Genomic DNA, 20,025 nt, shown 5'->3' on the forward strand with positions numbered 1-20,025 from the left:
CAGCAAAAAACTGAAAATGTGAAGTGCATAATTCGTGCATCGTCTAGTGATATTACTACAGTACCCAACTTCAAGATGTTAACTGGAGTAAATGGACACAAAGTGCCTGTCAAGAAAACAACACGACGGGTGGAAGAATTTTGGTTGGAACTTCAGGGAATGAAATGTTCTCGAAATGTGACGGATACTCTTACCTGGACTGTCCAAGGATCGACGCCAGCTATGTGCCGTCCGAGGTTCTGCAACCAAGCTTCCACGGAATGTAAAAAACGAACTGCACGTGGACCAATTACTCGCCGGGTCACGTCTGATCTGTAATAAGCAACGCTTTTAGTCACAACGAACTGCATCACTACGACTATAATGGAAATGAGAAATGGACACGCTTATGTATTAATCACGTTGTTATACAACGATGTTACTGTGATCAAAAAACTTTACCACGACGATACTAACCTGTAAAAAATTATTGTGCAGCGGATGAATATGAACTGTAATAACGACACGATGTGTATAGGTCAACGCACCTGAAAAATACGGACATTTTTTCTTTGAAGTATTTCAAAACAATACTATGTAACTAAGAACATTCAACAATCTAAGTTGTATTGTGTTATAACAAATATTGTAAATTTAAAACTAAGTTACCTGTCATAGAATGTAGTCTTCATATGTAATCTTGGTTGAATATTTTCTTTGTGCAACGACTGAAAATCGCGCGCACACGAACTACATGAACTGCAATACTGTGCCGCGTGATCTAACTGTACGATATAATGGCAGTCCCGAAGTTACACAGACGCTTCTGCGTATGCGCGCACTCTATCTGCCAACATTAGAACTTTTACGGCGCACCCGCGTCATTCAAATTTTGTATATAATGTGTATAATGTGTAATGTAAGTCATGTAAATAGTTGTAGATAACTTAGATTTTCTTGTGCCTTTAGGTGAATTGCTCGCCTGCAGGTGTGTCCTTTCGCCTCGCAATTCAGGGGGCAATATAAAGGCACATTTGCATGCCGAGCGTGAGTTTCCTCGAAAACGCGAAATATTAATTAAATAAATAATCAGTGACAAATAAATAAAGCCTATGGCACACAACTGCAGCGCTGTGTCGCTGATAAAACAAAAGCACAATTACGTTACTCTTATGTTTGATTAAGAAAGGGAGAGCTCTGGTTGAAGTGGTGCGAGAAGCACGTATTTTATTTTATTGTCTGGCACACCGCCATATTTCATGTTATAGAAGAATACTGCGAGTTGCAACCACACTAGGCACTCGATTCTGTAAAGAATTATATTTATAAAAGTAAGTAGGATTATGAACTGTAGGCTTATTCATTGAATATATCTGATTTAACTAACTGTGTAACTTTTTTATGTTTAGTAGACAATCACCTCTGTACGACGTATTGGCATGGCTGGCAAATTATTGTAATATTGAGATTTAGATTATGAGTCCGCACCTACCGCAGCAGTCTTTGGAAACGATTTAATTACGAAGTCCGATTATTCAGTTTTATTTCACGGTCAACTACGAGTAACATTGCCTTTACGAAAAAGCCATTGTCAAGCGTCTGATACCGAATAATTAAACGTCCACGTTCCTGATAAGCAAATACAATTGCAATCACAATCACCATCATACAGATAGAATAATTAACATATTTAAAATAACAATTTTTTTATTTATTTTATTTATTTTATAATCCTTCACTGTACATCTTTATAATACTCCTTTACAGTGATTGCGCAATGTGGTGACAACTGCATGTTGGTAGGCGGATATGCAGACAGAATTGCTGGACTCTGGCCCTTCTTGGTAGCGATGATGAATACCAATTCCAAAATCGTTCCAGATATTTATCCGTCCATCTGAGGCATTGGAAATTAGCAGAAAAAGCCTCTCTCGGAACCAGCACAATATGCAACATTTACATGGCAGTGCAAAGTTTGGTAGCTCGTCCCCGACTGACTCTTGTTCCACCTTTTCTACCTAGGCCAACCACAATTTGCGCGCGCTACACAGTTCCGTTCCCGAGGGGAATCACTACATCTTTTACATACAAGCTAACTAAGAATCCTAAGTGAGGATCAGCAGTTTACATAAAAGCAACCGAACACATTAAATAAAACAGAACATTTGCATATATTGACATTTCTACAAAAAATTATTCACACAAATTCCAAATGTATACAGTAAGTATTGTCTCCCTCCAATTGAGACAAAGAATTTAAAACTTTGACAGATATACTACGTTGCATAGAATCAAGCCACGACATCATTTAAACAAAGAAAAGAGTATACAATTTTGTGTTATCTGTTCACTCAAACACATTTACAGAAGCTCAACGATGTAACATTAAACGAAAGCAAATGGCAAAATAAATCCGTACAGCATTAGAGCTATGGTGTTACAGTCTGTTTCTGTTGACGGTTAATGTATGGGCATGCCCGAGATTAGCATTTCTCACAGCCTGACTGACTCTGTTCCGCTTCTGTTTGTAAGCAACACGATTTGCATTCGTGGGGCGCAGTTTGTATGCCCGATGTGCAGCGTCTGAGTTTCATGAGCTGTATTGCTTCTGCTGTTAGCCGAGGTGCAGGTTTTTTCCTTACATTTCCGATCTTTACTGGGACATATATGTGACAGTTCAGAAAGTTTGTTAGCAAATTCTTTCGACTGTACTGCTAGCATAGAACAGGATCTATTTTCCTAAATGACAGAATTTAATTCTGAATACGAGTTAAGGTTCATGGTATATAAACTGTATGGTCATGCACTTACCTAACCTTACTGTTCGTTGTTTGTAGTATGAGAACAGCAAACGGAAAGTAAACTCAACTAAGTTCTCAATATGGCATAGCAACACACACTCAAATAAAGTCAGACATCAGTCAGCTGGCAGGTCGAGCCGAATTGTGTATCACCGCATTATAAGTGACGGCTTACACTGCTCAGCCAGAGCGTTATGAGCACCTACCTAGTAGCCGGCATGTCCGGCTTTGGCACGGACAACTGCAGTCACGCAACATGCCACTGAAGCAATAGGGCCTTCGTAGATGGCTGGAGAGAGTTGGCACCACGTCTGCTCACACAAATCGTCTAATTCCCGTAAATTCCGGGTAGAGGGCGATGAGCTCTTACGTCAAGTTCTGTCACAACTCAGTGTGTTTGATCGGATTCAGATCTGTCATGTTGGGGGGGGGGGGGGGGGGGGGGCAGGCAGCATCTCGATTGAGACTCACCACTGTGTTCTTCAAACTACTCCATCACAATCCTGGACTCGTGACAAAGCGCATTATCTTGGTGAAAAATTCCACTGCTGTGGGAAAACATGGTCATGAAGGGGTATAGGGTGTCTTCAACCAGTTTACGATACACTTTGACTGTCACAGTGCCCTGCACGAACTTCACTGGACCCATGTATGGCCCTGTGAATGTTCCGCAGAGCATAATGGAGCCGTGGTCATCTTTTCTCCAACCAACAGCACGGCTGTAAAGGGGCTGTTACCCTGAAAGATGACCGATTCGCGCCCTACCATCGGCATGGTGAAGACGGAATCAGGATCTATCAGACCGTGCAACGCTCTGCCACTGCACCAACGTCCAGTGTCAATGGTCATCTGCCCATTTCAGTCGTAGTGGACGATGTCGTGGTGTTCACACTGGCGCCTGCATGGGTAATCGGCTGCGGAGGCCCATTGTTAGGAGTGTTCGGTGCACTGCGTATTCAGACGCACTTGTACTGTGCCCGGCATTCCAGTCTGACGTTAGTTCCGCCACAGTCCGCCGCCTGTCCTGTTCTACCAGTCTGCCCTGCCTACGACGTCCGACATCTCTAATGAGGGGTTGCCGCCTGACTCCACGGCGACTTGGCGTGCTCTCACCAAGTCGCGCAGTTTCCGAAATGCTTTTCCCGAGTTTCTGGGGCATCACAATACGCCCTCGGTCAAACTCAGATTACGGACTTCCCTCGTTCTACATACCGATAGGACGCACATGATACTACATGCGCCGTGCGTGTTACTGACGAGCAATGACTCCTCCCAGGTGACGCTGATATCGTCTGGGCGGATTTATGGCGATAGCAGGTCGGCGGTCATACTGTTCTGGCTGATGAGTATATATTCAGAATTACAAATTAAGTTTGGTTTTTTTCGTAGACGAAATAAGAACCTCTTGGAAAACTTTTTAATGATGATTGATAATGACAATATGAGTTTCTGATATTCATGTAATTTCTTTTTACGTTATACAAAATTACTTACATAAAACACAGAATTTAGCACTTACATTAATAAGCAACTTCCCAGAATCGAATATTTATTGAATAGAAGTCAGTGAGGACAATATATGTTACATCTCACCATTAAATACCACAGTAAAACATTTGTTTGGAAAACACCTAATTTTACATAATAAATATCGTTTACTGACATTAATATTTGTTTTAAATAATGTCAATTACATTTATTATGTGTCTGAGGGGTTGAGAGAATAAATGTGGGTCGAATGTGACGTACGAATCAATGTACGAGGAGCGTTCAGTAAATAATGCAACACATTTCTTTGGTGAAAGGAGGTTGGATTTATGTGAGTGTATGCTTTCCCGGCGTATACAGCTGGCGAAGAGTTCTCGGGCTTCCAGCCGGGTGGCGGTGTCTTCGAACAGCGACGTTTCGACGAGTGACATACTCATCATCTTCTGGCGAAGTGCCGAGACTTTGCGGATGCCGGTCCCTTTATACCTGCGGTGTGCCCCCCACCACCTGGCCGCGGGAGGCTGGGTCCAGAGGAGCCGGCGGGCGAGGTGGAGGGGGAAGCGGGTGCGCCGTTCGTGTCTCCGTCAGAGCATTCTGATTGCGTCTCGTGAGCTGGACGGTTCTTGTTGCGTTCCTGGCGTATTGCGGCTAATGCTGGATTCCAGGCCGCGCTCAGTTGATAGCCTTCGTCCCTGTTCACAAGGTTCTCGTGGACCCGTATTTCTATTGATTATTTAATGACGCTAATTGAACAGGGACGAAAGCTATCAACTGAGCGCGGCCTGGAATCCAGCATTAGCCGCAATACGCCAGGAACGCAACAAGAACCGTCCAGCTCACGAGACGCAATCAGAATGCTCTGACGGAGACACGAACGGCGCACCCGCTTCCCCCTCCACCTCACCCGCCGGCTCCTCTGGACCCAGCCTCCCGCGGCCAGGTGGTGGGGGGCACACCGCAGGTATAAAGGGACCGGCATCCGCAAAGTCTCGGCACTTCGCCAGAAGATGATGAGTATGTCACTCGTCGAAACGTCGCTGTTCGAAGACACCGCCACCCGGCTGGAAGCCCGAGAACTCTTCGCCGAGGTTGGATTTGTTTGATGTATTTGACTCTTATATTCTCCACTCTCTTGGCTGCAGAACCCCGTTTTTCAGCACAATCATCTTCCTATGCGACGGCCTCACACCACATTACTGGGAGGACCCCTACGCCCGCACGGTACCTCTCTACTGGTGGGCGTTGCAGCCGGCGTCTCGCTGCTCCAGTAACCTCCCCATCATCCACGTACTGCTCCCCGCGGAGTGCGTCTCTCATTGGGCCAAACAGATGGAAGTCGGGAGGTGCGAGATCCTGTCTGCAGGATGGGTGAGGAACAACGGTGTAATGAAGGCTCGTGAGCTCTGCTCGGGCGCATGTGGGGCCCCGCGTTGTCGGGACCAGAAGTTCGTTTGCACCTTCGTGGCGGAGAAGAGGCTGCATTCGTTTGTTTACTTTTCAATGGGTAGCACAGTACACTTCAGACCTGATCCTTGTTCCGTGAGGGAGAACATCAGACTGAAAATCATTTCCTTCCTGCGGGTCCGCAGCTCGTGGTTCCTTCCTGCGGGTCCGCAGCTCGTGGTCGTGCGGTAGCGTTATCGCTTCCCACGCCCGGGTTCCCGGGTCCGATTCCCGGCGGGGTCAGGGATTTTCTCTGCCTCATGATGACTGGGTGTTGTGTGCTGTCCTTAGGTTAGTTAGGTTTAAGTAGTTCTAAGTTCTAGGGGACTGATGACTATAGCTGTTAAGTCCCATAGTGCTCAGAGCCTTCCTGCGGTATTCTATGTCAGAAACTGCACTGCGGTCAGCTTTGGGGTCGTTGAAGTCTAAACGTTTCGTCTGAAGAGCGTTGTTAGCTTGCACTTTCCTATACGGTGTAATTTTTCCGCTCTTGTAGATAGCTGTTACAGTGTCACATCCTGTGTGCTGATTGCCTTTCTTTGGTACCACCAATTTCAATTTGTTCTCTGATGCTGGGTGGGCAGCCAACAAGACAAGTAAGCTCGTGTTATCACCAACCAAACAAGCTTCAACTCCTTCCCTGACTTCAACAGTCGCTGTTAAAAGTATTATTAAGTTAGTGTCATCCGATGCACGATTAACTCTGCAACGACCTCTTTCCAAGTGCACTGCAAGGAGAGAAATAAACTTTGTGCCTGTATCCTTTTTTATGTTCACTATTGTAGTTTTTCAATTTCATGATGTAGTATTACATGGTTATTGAGATGTATGTCGTGTAAAGTAAGTGAATAGCCTGGTCAGATGTGAGAGGGGGCCTAACGGCCCCCAGATTGCCAGATTAAATTAATGAGTGAATAAATAAATAAATTAAAAACTAAAAAATACCCATTGTTTCCAACGGATATAGTCCTCCCAGTTACACAGTCGTACCATACGGTCTGATCTTGCCTCCAATAGCATCTGACATTTCTTATAGATGCTTTACGTCATTCAATAGGGTAGACGAAATTTCGCAAATCCTAAAAGTAATCACTTCTGCTGCAAGCTTTTCTGCTGAATCATCCAACCTAGGCATCTAAATTTTTTCACGCGATTAATCTTCCCTTTATTTTAAATAGTCTGTTGTGGTCCATGACTGATATTTTCAATTTATTTTATCTTCTCAAAGGAGGCCTGTAATCCTACTTTCTCAGCTATCTCTGTTGATGAATCTTCGTGATTGGTGAGTTAATGTTGGTGGAAAAAATGGCTAGATCATCAGCTATGTTTGGGTCCTAGTTGAATCATTATTTATTCCGATCCTCTTAGCTCATTGTCTTCTTCCATTCTTGAATGACCTTTTCCAAGACTCAATTGACAAGGAGTGGAGAAACTTCATCTAGTTGTCTGATACCAGTTTCGGTTTTGAAAGGGGTCCGAGATGTTGGAAAAGAAATTAACTTTTGACCCTTTTATCGATCAGAACCTGTTAAATTATCCACTCCAAATCTCTCCATAACGTTCAACAGTGACTTACTTTCAACCGAGTCGTGCACCTTTTTTTAATCAATGCACAGTATCGCACAGTAGTACCTACCACGTTTTGTACCTCATAATGCGTTTCAAGTTGAAATTCTCCTCTAGGCAGAAACTTCCTTTCCTGAAATTAGCCTGGTACTTATTAGTCTGTTTATAAAAATAAACATCAGTTCAGTTCTGGACTGTTTTGGAGAGCGTCTCCCATGAAACATATACTAATATAATACAATTTTGTCATATGATGACATGATGGAGACCGTGGCTGTTGTTTGAAGACAAATGTTGATGGTGTTAGGACAGCAACCAGTTGGTTGCTGTCCTAACACCATCAACTAATATAATATCCGTCCAACGTTGATACAGTTTTGAGCCACCATTTTTTTGGAGTTGGTGGACTAGCACCGATAGCCACTCGGAGGATATGCGACCAGCTCTCTGTATCTCCTCAAAGACTTCAGCTGGTATGTTCCGAATGTCTTCATTGACCAGCTTCAGGAAATCTGCGACAATTGATTGCTTTCAAGCTGCTATATTATTCCTTAGGGCGGCCATGATCTCTTTAATTTCTGTCTTAGATGTGTGGATGTGCGTTTGTCGCTATACGAGTAGCTTGTCATACGGGTTATTCCCTTTTGGTTCATTTTCTTTTCGCCGGTTTTTTAAGCACGCTGCCAAGATTAGGGTATTAGATTTTTTGTTAATGCCCAGCATTCCATTTTTTCCATGAGCCACATGGTTGGGGGTTGTTACACTTTCAGACTAGACTTGAAAATTTGATTGAAATCCCAGAGATTGTTCTTTAGAATATCCTGATCAATACGTTCCATCCGTTGTTTCTAAAACAATTGCCTTACAAATCTGATCACAGGGGTTGCGTGCTTCCGACTTACACAAAAGGAGTTCAAATATTGGTGTTCCTTCGGCGGGTTTCATTTTTTTCAACGACAGTGTTCTGTAGGCGTGATTTTGGTCCGAGGTCTCGTTGCACCATCTACGTTTCAGTTTGCAAAGTTTCAAGGTTTAGACATTAGCTGCTTCTTGTATTGTCTGTTGTATTGTACTCTCTGTCCAGGTCTAAGACTGAAATGTTAGTTGCTGATGGCACACTCCCAAAACTTGTTAATTGATTTATAATTCTGCCACATCATTTCTGCATTAGTTCTTTCCAGCTGTTGGAGCCTTTCTGTAAGGAATGAAATTCATTTTAATCCTGGAGAGGTAATTATCTGAATGATACTTGGTGCCCCTTTGAACTTTAATATTCTTAATTTCCTTCATCGCAGTCTTAAAATGGGGCACATAGCCGATTTCTCATCGTTCGAGTTTCCAAGTGGAGGCCCTGTCTCCTCTTTACTTAGTTTGTGTTCGATATTAACTGAAGACTATACGTTCGACACAGTTCGACAAAATCAAATTCAAAATGTCTTGGTCCTTCTGTGTGTAGGCTGTTTCCCTGTACCGGTTAATAATTTACTTCTATTCCACGTCAGATTACAGTCGTCGAAGAAAATCTTAATATTCATTGTAGTTATTTTCATCTTCTGCTTCTCTTGAAGGTCCCAAAATTATTCAGTTTTCTCTGTACTATGGCTGCTGTTCTCACATATCAGGGTGAAGCCTTTGCCCCACAGCAAAGAGGGAGTATTGACAGTTAATTGATACGAAAGAAAAATTCACTACTGGTTTGATAAAGCTCTTATTTACAATAAAATCTGTTTCAAACATTGAAAAAAGGAAATCCGTGAATATGAGCAATAATATATCATAGATCCTATATCCCACATTGTTCATACCACATTCGTCCTGATAATGTGTATTCTGAACACAAGGAATTGTGATGTTTTGGTAGTCCAACAAATTGTCAATCCTTAGAGCTCACCAAATTTTCGCAATGATTTCACATTTGTCGTTCCGATGTAATATTCGCTCGTCTTTTTCAACTTGGTATATCTGCCACAGAGCATGCAAGTCCCTGCGACTTCCGTAAGCATGTAGTTGCACGCCTACAGGATCCCAAGATATGCTTGCACTTTTGGGGTCGACAGGCAGAGCCTGATTTCGTAGTGTTAGGCCCAGATTGTGGGATTGTATGTTAGTTTCATTAAAAACTTGAGATGGTAATTTGTTTGTTGTAAGTAATATCTGTAATTCATTCTGATTTAGCTAACTCATCTCCTCATATTTACAGGTTTCCTTTAATGATATTTAAGGCGTTGAGAGTTATGAGTATTTTGTTTCCCTGATTATCTGGAAATTTCAATCATTCATATGTTGGACTTTTCATTAAAGCTCAATTAAATTCTCAGGAATGTTCAATGTACAACACGATGATAAGGTAAAATAAAGAAAGATGCCTCCGGTAACACTGAAGTGCGCCATCATAATATTTTATCACTTCGTTAATTCACTACTTGGACTTATGGAAGGCTTCCCGCTAATATGTTATGTGGGGTTTCAAGGTCATTGTTTTCTGTCACCAAGAGACGAGGACTCTACGATGTGTATTTGAATGCATACTATGAAGGCAGGATCCAGTTTATGGTGTCTGGGGAGGATGAATTTGTGGAGACTGGCGATGATGGGCTCTTCTACCCATAATCCTTCGAAAGGGATTGTAGTCGGGCAGTCGGGGCTACCATAGTATACTAGTGGCAAATGGATTTACTGTGACAGCAAATCTTTTACAAGACAGTCTGAGAACTCCTAGGAGGGAGCATCATTTTGCTGTAGACTGCTGTTAGTTGTGGTTAACTGGCTGAAAGCTTAAACATTTTCGTAAAACTTCTAGGAACTTGCTAAGTCGGGGAGTTGTCCAACAGCCTTCCATGGTACAAGAGGTCCTCATGTGGAGAGGTAAGTCTGCGAGTCTTCTGTACATCACGTTGGGTCGTGGTCAGTGGGGTTCCTTTTATGAGACAGAATGCCTGGGAGAATTATTTTTTATAAGCAATGTCCAGACTTGCTGCTGTATGATAATAATTTTTATTTTTTTTCCCTTTCACTGTACATTTGTTTCGGCTTAACTGCCATTAACGAGAGACCTGTTCTACGATGTGGGTGACATTACTCTCATTATACATTTTTTTTTTGTTATAGTAGGACAGTTTAGCTGAAACAGATGTGTAGAGAAGGGGAAGGAAATAGAAATTAACATCACACACAGCGAGTCCTGACACTCTTTTCAAATGTGTCACGTGCTAACTTATAGTTTATGTTCCTGCAGAGTAGTATAAGGATTAACACGTATGTTTACTGTGTGGAGCTGAGAAATTCTGTTTCATCATTTTTCAATGATCTAGTCATTTGTTGGGATTCTATGAGCGTGTAGTTGCTTGGTTGCAAGCTCCCACACAGAAGAGCACAGAGTAGTATGATAGCTGGTGGTGGTGTTTAACAAAGGCAGTGGACTTGGTGAGGTCTAGTGGCTACCAACAAGCTATTTGTTTTGGTGCAAACTTGAGAGAATGGCATATGATTTCCTATATTATTGCTGGGAATCGGAACCTTGTCGAATGCAGGTGTAGTTACCAGCATGTAATTAGTTGTTGATTACAGAGTAGCAACACACTAACCTATGGTGGTTACCCTCATGTAGCGGTGCAGAAGATTCATTAGGTTAAGTGTATAAATACTTCCGAGTAAATCTATGGAAAAATATTAAGATTAACTTCGTGTGCTGCTCATGTCTTCGTCCTTCATTGTCCAACTTCCTCTCCTCCATTCTCTCTAGCCATTTACTATGTAATATGAAAATGATGCAACTAGTCAGAAAGTACCCGTAGTTTCAATAAATAAGGAAAGTATATTTAAAACGTAGTCCTTGTTTGTGGTATCTCTTTTACAATGTAGGCACCTAATTTTGTGGAGAAAGATTTATTTCGTTTTGTAAACTCACACTCACACACACACACACACACACACACACACATTCAAATACATCAAAAAATTACATAAAGACTGTAACTTGCTGCGTAGTATTTTAAAGTTGGGTTCGGAAATAGGAAACACCTAGCACCATTTTTATCAAAAATATTACGTAAATCAGCATTTCTGTACGTGCAGAGATCAACACAATGCTCAAATCAATTGCTTCCCACATCTAATTGCTGTCAGGCGTCACAAGGTGGACAGCAAACCAGCGGGACTCTGCATTTTACAAGCCTCTTAGAATATGTGCGCTCACCTCACACGAACTCTCGACTGGACAAAAATGCATAACATGCTTAAAGATTGCGAAAATATTGAGTCGCTGACTAACAAGAGAACTTTCCAAATGTAAGTAAATGGGCTGATGATATATGGTGGGTATGTAAACTGGTCCAAATAATGCAATACACATTTTTCCCGTTTTTGCCCATTTTCACTTAGGGGGTAAAATCACAACCCAAATGTAATTTGGTGCATGGTGAACAAGAAAGTGTGTTCCACATAGAAGTAGAACTGTATTAACTTTGCTCCGGTATAAACTGAATTTTTATACAAATTATCCCACACCTACCAATAAATTTTGAGAAATTAAAGCTTCTGTTACAACATAGATTAGAGACACTCTCTTTCCATATCCACCCATATGTAATAAAGCTGACTCCTCAAACACCATTTTTATGAAATATATTGCACAAAACGTGCTGTTGGAGTAGTTTCAACATCTCTAATTGAAATACAAGAATGTTCATTATGCATATAATTCTTTGCCTTATTTCGCTTCGCTTTGTGTTTTCAATTGTTATTTTAACTTTTAAATCCATGTTTTATGGTCTTTGTTTACCATTACATGTATGTATAGGATGTTAATTAAAAATAATAGATAATTATTTTTGATAATATGAAATCATTACAGCAATGATAATCTATAAAGAAAAACTTGGCACACTTTTTTACACCATGAAAGAAATTTATCTACATAATGCATACCACTAACAACACAATACAAAACAAAATGCAGAAAAATTCTGAAACAGTTGCGAGTGATACTCACAGCATCCTCCTGTGCACCATGCATATTTCAGTAGACTAGAAAACCTTGGTGAAGGGAAAAGATTTTGTACTGGCTACTGCAGCTAGATTATATTGCTTCTCAAGTGCAGCCTATCATCATAATCGTGCCGGAGGTCAACCAGTTCTGTCGAGACTTTTGGGGTTACCAAATGAACAGTTTTTGAAAGCACCGTATTGAATCTCATACTGAGGACAGGCAGTGACCACACCAAAAATCTAATAATAATAACATATAAAACAGATAAAATAACCATTATAAGTCTATTTGTGTTTTCAATTAAGTATTGCGAAAATAATTCAACAGTGTATCGTTTAAAATTTATTTCCAAGAAATGGCATTTCAGAGACGAGCTTCAATAAATGAGGGTGGAAGTGGTGTGAGATTTTGTGTAGTTGATTTTGTAATGAAAGCCTTCATTTTCAAACATTAATTAATTGTGCCAAGGTAATTTACAAAACTTCAGATTATAACAAAAATTGGTTATACTGGCCTGTAAAACGTTAATTACATTTTAACAATTATATGAACACATATAAAAAATGTTTTGAGGTTTTGAGGATATTCCCTCTAATCCTAAAGTGACTCTTTACCTTTTTGGATGTGTTTACACCCCATAAAAGTGAAAGTGGCCAAAAACGTGATAATAATTATAGCATTATTTGCACTCCTCTATGTATCTGCCAAGTTTCGTCAAAATCTTTCTTTATATCTTGGAATGTTCCCTTGTGTGTATTCTGCTGCTGAAGAGAGTAAACAATGTCTTTCTGAGTTAAATCTCATCTGATATCAAACTCACTCTAACAGTGCAGTAAACCCACTCAAACTAATTAATTTCCACATTTTCGTCAAGTATCAAAATATTCTTTTCACATTTAACACATCTGCAAAAGACTTGCTAGCTATACAAAAATTGCAGTGTTTATGTTGAGTATAATAAAGTTTAAGCCAAATATTGCTCTGTTGTTTTCCACACATTTATCATACTGGTGCCTAAAAAATAACAGTAAACTCTAGACTATACTATATCCATACGTAATCACAAGTGATTTAAGAAAAATACCGCAGTAGACATTGTAAGTTAGGAGTAAAAGATGTAAACTGTCGCCTCCAGCATGCAATTATAGATATGCAGAGAAACAAATAGGTATTTTGGGGTTACTCTTGTTGTAACACGCTGTTTCCCAGCACCATTTCAGGAGCTTCAAAGATAATCTATCTTAAGAAACGTAAATCGATGGCAGTTATTGCACATGACTCGATGTAGTCCAGGCTAGGTATGGAACAAACTTCAGCAATCGGAAATATGGCTCTATAACACGTTCGTAGGAGTGACTGAGGCTCTCCCAAGGGGTAAGTAATTTAGTCGTGGAAAATTTTAAATTGAATATCCATTGTGCTTGAAAAGTGTATGAAATCTTCCATACTTTGAAAAATAATGCGTTTTAATTTTGATGTAGTTGTCATAGGGATCTGTAGTTACACTTTTACGATAAACAGCTTCCATGTGAAACTTCTTGGCAGATTAAAACTATGCGCCAGACCGAGACCCAAACTCGGGACATTTGCCCTTCGCAGGCATGTGCTCTACCAACTGAGCTACCCAAGCGCGACTAACGCCCCGTCCTCACAGCTTTACTTCTGCCAGTATGTCGTCTCCTACCTTCCAAACTTTACAGAAGCTCTCCTGCGAACCTGCAGAACTAGCATTCCTGAACGAAAGTATATTGCAGACACACGTCGTGCTTGGGAGCTCAATTGGCAGAGCACTTGCCCGCGAAAGGCAAAGGTCCCGAGTTCGAGACTCGGTAAGGCACATAGTTTTTTTTTCTGCCAGGAAGTTTCATATCAGTGCACACTCCGCTGCAGTGAGATAATCTTATTATGGAAGCCTCCATGGCCGGCCGAAGTGGCCGTGCGGTTAAAGGCGCTGCAATCTGGAACCGCAAGACCGCTACGGTCGCAGGTTCGAATCCTGCCTCGGGCATGGATGTTTGTGATGTCCTTAGGTTAGTTAGGTTTAACTAGTTTTAAGTTCTAGGGGACTAATGACCTCAGCAGTTGAGTCCCATAGTGCTCAGAGCCATTTGAACCATTTTTTTGAAGCCTCCATGTGTGTGTGTGTGTGTGTGTGTGTGTGTGTGTGTGTGTGTGCGTGCGTGCGTGCGTGCGCGCGCGCGCTTTACTACTCGATAAACTACACTCCTGGAAATTGAAATAAGAACACCGTGAATTCATTGTCCCAGGAAGGGGAAACTTTATTGACACATTCCTGGGGTCAGATACATCACATGATCACACTGACAGAACCACAGGCACATAGACACAGGCAACAGAGCATGCACAATGTCGGCACTAGTACAGTGTATATCCACCTTTCGCAGCAATGCAGGCTGCTATTCTCCCATGGAGACGATCGTACAGATGCTGGATGTAGTCCTGTGGAACGGCTTGCCATGCCATTTCCACCTGGCGCCTCAGTTGGACCAGCGTTCGTGCTGGACGTGCAGACCGCGTGAGACGACGCTTCATCCAGTCCCAAACATGCTCAATGGGGGACAGATCCGGAGATCTTGCTGGCCAGGGTAGTTGACTTACACCTTCTAGAGCACGTTGGGTGGCACGGGATACATGCGGACGTGCATTGTCCTGTTGGAACAGCAAGTTCCCTTGCCGGTCTAGGAATGGTAGAACGATGGGTTCGATGACGGTTTGGATGTACCGTGCACTATTCAGTGTCCCCTCGACGATCACCAGTGGTGTACGGCCAGTGTAGGAGATCGCTCCCCACACCATGATGCCGGGTGTTGGCCCTGTGTGCCTCGGTCGTATGCAGTCCTGATTGTGGCGCTCACCTGCACGGCGCCAAACACGCATACGACCATCATTGGCACCAAGGCAGAAGCGACTCTCATCGCTGAAGACGACACGTCTCCATTCGTCCCTCCATTCACGCCTGTCGCGACACCACTGGAGGCGGGCTGCACGATGTTGGGGCGTGAGCGGAAGACGGCCTAACGGTGTGCGGGACCGTAGCCCAGCTTCATGGAGACGGTTGCGAATGGTCCTCGCCGATACCCCAGGAGCAACAGAGTCCCTAATTTGCTGGGAAGTGGCGGTGCGGTCCCCTACGGCACTGCGTAGGATCCTACGGTTTTGGCGTGCATCCGTGCGTCGCTGCGGTCCGGTCCCAGGTCGACGGGCACGTGCACCTTCCGCCGACCACTGGCGACAACATCGATGTACTGTGGAGACCTCACGCCCCACGTGTTGAGCAATTCGGCGGTACGTCCACCCGGCCTCCCGCATGCCCACTATACGCCCTCGCTCAAAGTCCGTCAACTGCACATATGGTTCACGTCCACGCTGTCGCGGCATGCTACCAGTGTTAAAGACTGCGATGGAGCTCCGTATGCCACGGCAAACTGGCTGACACTGACGGCGGCGGTGCATAAATGCTGCGCAGCTAGCGCCATTCGACGGCCAACACCGCGGTTCCTGGTGTGTCCGCTGTGCCGTGCGTGTGATCATTGCTTGTACAGCCCTCTCGCAGTGTCCGGAGCAAGTATGGTGGGTCTGACACACCGGTGTCAATGTGTTCTTTTTTCCATTTCCAGGAGTGTATATTACAGTGAACCACCTTATTCTTTCCTTCCTAAATCAGTGTTTGGACATCTGTGAATGTATGTTGCTTTTATTACATGTTTGTGATGATTATAGGAAATACCATGTGTAGATATGTGTATCTGAGACATCACCTTGACTAGGTCCAATAATATATAATAATTGCAATCTGCTATATGATGCATTATCTTCACCTTTCTTAAATTGGCGCTGAAATAAAGGGTGTTTCTAAATGAGTAGGCTCAGTTATACATTCAAAATTCATACTTGTTTGTGTGCATATCTAGAACTTTATCTCGGTTAGGACAGTTTTGATCTTGTAGGCCTAATGTGTAATTTGAAATGTCTGTTACTTTTCATAAACGCCATGTGTTTTGACACGCAAACAGTATACTTCGTAGTTCACAATAATGATTTGCAACCCATTTGGCAAATACGTGCAGATAATGACAGTGTTTAATTAATATAAACATTGTGATACACAATGCCAACACTGCACTTTTTGCATTTCTGCTGTGTTTCTTGAAGAATTTTATATGTGGAGAAAATATTGTGATACATGGAAGCACCATAGGTACGGAAATTAATTTGTTTTAGGAGTTCATTATAATGTTTGATTGCATTTGATATCAGAGGAGATTTGACATGGTGAAAACATTGTTTACTCTTGTTGACAAGTGCACTAAAAGTCGTAGTGCCTATGTGTGTCTCGTGAAGTTGCATGCATTTAATGTTCTGCTGACTGGATGTGATGGTTCTGGGTATAAGGAAAAGTATTTCAGCAGCGGGTCACTGCTCTCGAAATCTCTACATATTTTACAAGCCTCAGCTAGTCTGAGGATTTCTATCAAGTTGGCGATATAAAATATGCTTAGTCGTCTGTTTATTATTGCAGCTGCTTTCCTGCTCTACTTTAGAAATGTGACAATAATTTAGATTTGGAAGGTAATAAATTTATGGGTTCATTCAATGTTCGCACATACACAAATTATGCTTTACGTGGTTTTTGAGAAAAATGTGGCAGAAAACAATTAGAGTATTTGGATACCTGTGGGGACCCTCTGAAGTACTATGAAATACTGCAAGTTTGACATATTACATAAATTTTGGATAAATATTGTTCGTCAATTATTTTCTTAGTTTTGAGTACACTTACGAAAGATATATAAAAAGAACTATGAGAGTTGCTGATTTATGAAGCTTAGTTTGCAGTCAGTTCTGAGTATTATTAGTAACTACGCTCCAGTCCCTAGACCCAGTTTCAGACATGTGAATCTGACGGATTACGTATTTCAGGCTGTAGCGGCCACTTTCCAGCATGGTCACATCCCAGCCCGCTGTATGATCACATCGGTTCGTCTTCTTCCTGCTGGTAATGTAACTGAGATTTGGCAACAAGGCAAGGTATATTTGCCAACTCTGAGGCTTAATTCCGTGCACACCAGGAAGTAACTCGTCGATCACAGAGTTCACTTGATTTTTCCTGTCATTTCCATTGAATAATCTCCGTTATTATGGTTTGAGGTGGAACAAAAGATTGTTAATTTACCGTTTTCAGCCCACGAAGATCGCTGCACATGGAAATCGCAACTAATCGTGTCCTTTAAATAGCGGTTTATTGAGTTCTAGCCTGCCTTCTGACCTGCTGAATTATGAAAAAGCGTCTGTTGTAGGTCGTGGTTCCAGTCTCGCTGACTGTAAGGTTTTTATCCCTTCTGTGAAAGAGCTACAAGCAGTCAGATCAAACATCGATAAGAAAATCGCAAGAAAATACTTTCGGCTCATAGTGTAATGGTGAAAAACTTACAATGCTGCACAACAGGTAACGCCTCTTTCCGCTGCTGACAAACAAATTTTGGGTTTCTAGGAATACATAACTTTATTTATGAAATGCCACATTTACATACCACTTGAGTATGACACAGCATACGAGTCAAACACAGACCCAATCGATATCTAAGTGAGAAGTGTGTTACTAATTCGTGTCGATAGAGGCATGCTTGTGTACAGATACTAAGTTTTATTGAAACAGACTTTCGTGGTAAGGTTATCGTGGGTAGTTATATTTTATTTCTTATAATGCAGTGCACTATTTTCGTACGGTTTCATTTAGTGTTGTTAAAACATTAGTTAACATGAGAGAGAAATTAATCATCAACGATATGTGCGAATTCTCTGATGTTATCTATAACAGTCTAACAAACCACATGAAGTTTATTGATTACATGCATGTAGAAAATTTGTTCTGAGTTAAAGTTGTCAAACAAGGTCTTATGAAGAATAAAATGCCACTGCCACACGACAGCTAATGTAGAAAACACTTCTCTGGCATATTGTGGTACGATGCGCTCTCCCCATACATAATACAAAAGCTTCGAGATGCATCTGCAGCCTGGCCATCTATTAAACCTGAAAAGAACATAATGTCGCAGAAGTTAGCCCTTTTTCCACATGCGTCTATTTTCGGTTGAGAAGTGAAGGGAATTATGTTCAAAGTTCCATTAGATCGATAACTTCAGCAGACAGCAGTATAGCGTTTAAAGAAATGTAGCAGTGAATGTACCCAAACTCGCGACGTCTTATCAACAGTGCGCGACGCTTACCGTTACGCTACTAGCTGACACATAGTTACAACGCCTCCAGAACTCAACAACAGTTCCTCCAGAACTTGCGCATTGCACAGTGCTGTGAGATAATGCATATGGCCGGATCTAGACTTCTGAGAGACAGACAGTTACAGCTTTTCTTTTGCACTGCACGACGTTTTTAACAAACAGATAGCGCAATAGAGGAGCTCAACTCGAAAGGAACACTTCCTGTTTAAATTTCTGCATCCTACACTGTTGGCAGTTCTGTGTAGGTGTCAGTTACGTGAATTTATTTCGGTGATTACAAAAGAATCGAATGTATGCACTGGGTTGCCGAGGCAGCTAGTTCATGGTAATTCGGTCAACCAAGTAAATGAATGTACTGAACAAGCTGCAAACCACTACCGGGAGTCTATGTGACAGAATTATCATCCAGTGTGCCGCAACATTGTTATGATACAATAATGAGTGATAGTGCAGAGAATTTGGTGGTCTCTTGGATTGATGCTAGGTTAATATACTTATGATCTGGGTTCGATTCCGACTTCTGCTGATAATTTTTGATAAGGAGAGACAGATTCTGTTCTCTTCTGGCTACGCCAAGTGAAGAAGTTATAATGGCATTTTGGTCTGAAAATCACATTAAACGTGATATTCCTTCTCTACCAAGTAGGCGTTATGTGGAACCACGATAAAGTAAGGAGTGGCGACATGTAGAAACTCTGTCACCAGTAACCTTTCTTATACTAGTTATTTATGTCTAGTGACTAAACAAACGCAATGTAGGGTCACAGGACACTTATTCCATCTTTTATTTGAGCTTCTGTATGTCGATAAAATTGGTTCTGATCTGGGAATGCAACTCAGACCGCCCTTAACGCGGAATTTGATCCCTTCGTGACAATAAAGCTCGGCTGCAATTTGTTGTTTGTTCAGAACTGCAGATTTCCTAACATCTCCACATATTGCGCGTGAATGGATTCGAATCCTGGCCCGGCACTAAAGATTTCATTATGTATTATCAAGCTCTAGCATGAGAACACCTATTCTGCTGGTGGATAATAATTTAGATTTTTAATATATTTCCATTCGTTGTCAACACTGACGATATTTGACGTTTTTGACTCCCAGTGAGACACAGAACTATTTGAGAGATCACTCTAAGTTCAAGGATGTTATTCCGAGCTACTGGTGGAGAAAAATTCTGTAGCTGACGTCTCTTTGTGTGTAGTCAACAACGGTATGTGTGGGGGTTCGATTCCCAGTCAGCATTGAACTCTTCGTCATATTATTTCTAGTTCAAACATGGTCACATGTCGCGGCTGATGTAAGAAACCCATATTTAACGTTCGTTTTCTCTAATAAATAACAGCGATAGGTTCCGTGTTGGAGTCCTGGGAAGGAAAAAATTGTTTCTTCTCGTCATTTCAGTTAAAACATCTAGCTACTGCCGAGAAAATCCGATGTGTAGCAGTTGATTGTGCTTCGATAACAATCCGGTTAGGTTCTGGGTTCGAATCCCTGTCCA

The sequence above is a fragment of the Schistocerca serialis genome, chromosome 5 (genome assembly GCF_023864345.2).
Source record: "Schistocerca serialis cubense isolate TAMUIC-IGC-003099 chromosome 5, iqSchSeri2.2, whole genome shotgun sequence".
Lineage (NCBI taxonomy): Eukaryota > Metazoa > Arthropoda > Insecta > Orthoptera > Acrididae > Schistocerca > Schistocerca serialis.